The following is a 5161-nucleotide window of genomic DNA, read 5'->3' on the forward strand; positions in this document are numbered from 1 at the left end:
ATACTGATTTTTGAAAAAAATCATCTGGCATCCCTGATTTTATAGTTTATCACACGTTCACATTACTTATCATGGCTGACTCGAAAGATCCAGTTGAAAAAGTTAATAAGTGCGTTAAAAGATACTATTCGATGAGGAAATCATTGAGAAAAGTTAAGGTCCAAAAAGCTGCTGAATCCATAATACCGTTCAAAGATTACTTATCCGGAAAAAAAAACTTACGGTGCCACGTCAAGCGGAATCGCTTAAAACAGTACATCCATCAGAACAAGCCCAGATGCTGCAAGTAAGCGTTCTCCGGTTGGTGAAAAATGCTAGGAATTGTTTCCTAGCAGCAAAGAAAACCAGCAGGATCAAATCTGAGAAGCTGGTCAAACTGAAGGGTATGTATCAATGTCCGACTTTTCTCCGAAAGTATACCGTTCAATTTTCTTCTAAGATTTTCTTCTTCTATGAAAAATATATTTTGACTGGGCACGCTCGTTCATGGTTATGTCTTGTTCAGTCCATGTAATGCAGATGTTTATGTATTTTTATTTCGTCAACCAACGTAGACGATTACAAATATGTACATAATGTCGTTTTCGTTTTTGCGGTGTAGCACTGGTGTAAATCATTTATTCACCAAAAAGTCCCTATTCGGTGTTAATGGTGTTGCTATGGTAGCGACTATGGAAGGGGATGCGCAGTGGGTGAAAGTCGTGAAAATCGAAATTTTGATCAACGTAGGCGTGCATGTTTTTTTCTTCATTGAAACGTCAATTTTTTAAACGATGCATCATCAACTGAAAAAATTGTAACGGACAGTGATGCAGGATTGTTGGGGTCTTAAATGTGTGACAAAGTTAGGTGGTACTTGTGAAGTGTGCTTGCTGGTGAGTACCGATTGGAATCTACACAATAATTAACGGTGAAGCTGGAATTCCTAGTGGCTATAATGTGAAGATGGATTCGTATTCATTCCAAGATCAAGATGGAAGGATGCATAGGTGGCACAGTACTCACGGTCCGCTAGTGTTCGTGAGTTATTTGCCGTCAACGCTGACGGTGCCATCTCTCCTACTTAGAGACACTAGTCTTTTCCTTGTCGTTGGCTTTTGTTTGTGCACCTTTTCAATCCAGACTGAAATTCTGTTACCGGTAACAATAATTATATATCTTTCTCTTTCTCTTTTTCAGCATTCCATCTTCATCAACGACGACCCTACCGGACTGATGAGATGACGATGATGATAAGATGCTGTAAAATTCATCCTCTCTGACGAAGGAATCACAGCCTTTGGACAACATTGATGACCTATGGACTACATCTTCACACGTGCCATAATGCTACACGTGTTAGTACGGTAAGTTGTTTCTGATTTAGGCGCAATTTAAGACAGAAACTAAAACTTTTCTTTTTTTTTAAGGAATCACCCAGAAGAACGACGTGGAGTCTTTTTTCCCGGACGGATAACGCTGGCTGAAAAAACTCCCAGATTGACGATTGACGCAAATTCCGTTTGAAAACCTTCTGGCTGACCTCATAAGCTGATGCAAACTTCTTGAACTGTAAGTTGTACACTTTTCTATGCTCCTCCAACTTATCTTCTATAGTGGTCCCTCGCTTCGATGGAAAGTTCACCTTCATCCCTCTCCAGACGATGAAGGAATACAACGCCGTGTTGTTCATTTCCTTCACCTAGGGTATCCTAGTGTCCCACACTCGCTGGTTTAATTACATGTAGATCCGTAGGCATGCATTGATTTGCTTGGACTGGACTTGCTACGTATACAAGATGTTAGAAGTTTTTTTATTATTATTATAGTCACTTTAACGCTCTTGGGTCATTCGTGACTTGTCCGGAGGTGAGATTTGAACTCGTGACTTTGGCGTGAGAGGTATGGATGCTAACCACTACGCCGGGGTCGCCCCATAGATGGAGATCAGATTATTTTTCTACTAGATCACCCAAGACTAATTCAATATCTGTAGTATCGAAACATGTCCAAACAGATTCAAAGTGTCTATGTGGCTCATGACAACCTATTTTCGTGTATGCCAAATGTTCTAGGCTTTCCATATCGATATTTCGATACTATAGATATTATCCCAGTCTTTGTTGATCTAGTAAAACAAATCATCTGAACTGCAGTACGATTTGGAGAGCCTAAATCATCTAGTATACGTGGGAATAAATAAGCATTATCCAAATAGACACTATGATTCTGTTTGGACATATTTTGATACTACAGACTTTATCCCAGTCGTGACAAACTTGGCACCGTTCGCGTGATTCCGGTGGTAAATGATGTAACGGGACGGAATTGATTTGAATTGAGGAGGGTTAGCCATGATGGTTACCTATTATGTTTGGTGAAATATTTATTGATTTGTTTTCCAAATACTGTACGTAGGAATTTTAAGAAATGCACTATTGTACAGACGCCTTTAATTAAATACAACTTAAATAACCAACAACCAGGGATGTGGAGTCAGAATCGGAAGCATTTTTTGAGCATCAGGTGTCCAAGTTGGAGTCGAAGAAATAGTAACACCTGAGCAATGTTGACTGTCGCACCACTCGTTTAAACAGCATCTTGACTACCGAAGGTACGACGTTCTTTACTTATATAGCGCAACGCAACAGCCGAAGGTGCTACGTAAAGAGGGTTTTTGGGATAAGAGAAAAACATATTCAAAACCAACGACCTTGGCAACCTATGCCTAGGTGGTTTCTAGCAACACTGCCATTTCAATCAAGACATGATTGGTTCTGGCTTTGACAGTTGAGTAAAATCAAGCAGTCCGCTTCTCTCTTATCCTAGACACTCTCTAAAGCTACGAAAAGCTCCAATCTTGGTGTAGTTATTTGTTTCAAAGGTGTGACCTTCGACCTTCCATTTCTTCACGTAAGAGCTAGGTTATTTACTCGCAGATTAATGCATTGTCATTGTGCACCAGGTTTATCGTTAAACTTACGTGATTGGGTTGACGTTTTGGCAATAAGCTCAAACGAAAGGTTGTCATCTGAAATTTATTGTTGTTACGTTCTAATTTCTTGGATTTATCTTAAACGTCAAACTGATCAATGGCCCAATCTGAAATTAAAATCCGGGAAATATGATACCACTCTTTTAACTAGCTAGCTACTATAAGTGAATGGTAAATTTTGAGGTAGCTAACTAACAAGCTAAAAGGAGCACATATGTGATAAGCCCTCGTTAAATGTACTGAAAAGTCACCTCTATTACTAATTTCGATCGAAACCGATTTTCAGTTTCAATCAAAATCATCATTAGGGGTGATTTTTCAGTACCTTTAAACTCCAACCACATTCCCTGCCAATCACATATGTGCTCCTGCCCTAGCTCCTATCAATCTAGCTGATTTTTTTTTTCTACAAAAATTGGTACTATATCTAAAGCCTATCACTACTACTCTGAAATGCAACGATCGAGCTCACGGTAGTGGTCCTTCGAACTCCATAAACAAAAAGATCTTCGATGATAGCATTCTGCCACATCGATTGGTTTGCTCGAAAGCACGGTCCCTAAACGAATTTTTTATTCACCAAAAAGTCCCTATTCGGTGTTAATGGTGTTGCTATGGTAGCGACTATGGAAGGGGATGCGCAGTGGGTGAAAGTCGTGAAAATCGAAATTTTGATCAACGTAGGCGTGCATGTTTTTTTCTTCTTTGAAACGTCAATTTTTTAAACGATGCATCATCAACTGAAAAAATTGTAACGGACAGTGGTGCAGGATTGTTGGGGTCTTAAATGTGTGACAAAGTTAGGTGGTACTTGTGAAGTGTGCTTGCTGGTGAGTACCGATTGGAATCTACACAATAATTAACGGTGAAGCTGGAATTCCTAGTGGCTATAATGTGAAGATGGATTCGTATTCATTCCAAGATCAAGATGGAAGGATGCATAGGTGGCACAGTACTCACGGTCCGCTAGTGTTCGTGAGTTATTTGCCGTCAACGCTGACGGTGCCATCTCTCCTACTTAGAGGCACTAGTCTTTTCCTTGTCGTTGGCTTTTGTTTGTGCACCTTTTCAATCCAGACTGAAATTCTGTTACCGGTAACAATAATTATATATCTTTCTCTTTCTCTTTTTCAGCATTCCATCTTCATCAACGACGACCCTACCGGACTGATGAGATGACGATGATGATAAGATGCTGTAAAATTCATCCTCTCTGACGAAGGAATCACAGCCTTTGGACAACATTGATGACCTATGGACTACATCTTCACACGTGCCATAATGCTACACGTGTTAGTACGGTAAGTTGTTTCTGATTTAGGCGCAATTTAAGACAGAAACTAAAACTTTTCTTTTTTTTTTAAGGAATCACCCAGAAGAACGACGTGGAGTCTTTTTTCCCGGACGGATAACGCTGGCTGAAAAAACTCCCAGATTGACGATTGACGCAAATTCCGTTTGAAAACCTTCTGGCTGACCTCATAAGCTGATGCAAACTTCTTGAACTGTAAGTTGTACACTTTTCTATGCTCCTCCAACTTATCTTCTATAGTGGTCCCTCGCTTCGATGGAAAGTTCACCTTCATCCCTCTCCAGACGATGAAAGAATACAACGCCGTGTTGTTCATTTCCTTCACCTAGGGTATCCTAGTGTCCCACACTCGCTGGTTTAATTACATGTAGATCCGTAGGCATGCATTGATTTGCTTGGACTGGACTTGCTACGTATACAAGATGTTAGAAGTTTTTTTATTATTATTATAGTCACTTTAACGCTCTTGGGTCATTCGTGACTTGTCCGGAGGTGAGATTTGAACTCGTGACTTTGGCGTGAGAGGTATGGATGCTAACCACTACGCCGGGGTCGCCCCATAGATGGAGATCAGATTATTTTTCTACTAGATCACCCAAGACTAATTCAATATCTGTAGTATCGAAACATGTCCAAACAGATTCAAAGTGTCTATGTGGCTCATGACAACCTATTTTCGTGTATGCCAAATGTTCTAGGCTTTCCATATCGATATTTCGATACTATAGATATTATCCCAGTCTTTGTTGATCTAGTAAAACAAATCATCAAAACAAAAGCTCCAATCTTGGTGTAGTTATTTGTTTCAAAGGTGTGACCTTCGACCTTCCATTTCTTCACGTAAGAGCTAGGTTATTTACTCGCAGATTAATGCA

Source organism: Ochlerotatus camptorhynchus, unplaced genomic scaffold, assembly GCF_037179485.1.
Source record: "Ochlerotatus camptorhynchus isolate MF236.1 unplaced genomic scaffold, CSIRO-AGI_Acam_v1.1 ptg000039l, whole genome shotgun sequence".
In the NCBI taxonomy this organism is placed as follows: Eukaryota; Metazoa; Arthropoda; class Insecta; order Diptera; family Culicidae; genus Ochlerotatus; species Ochlerotatus camptorhynchus.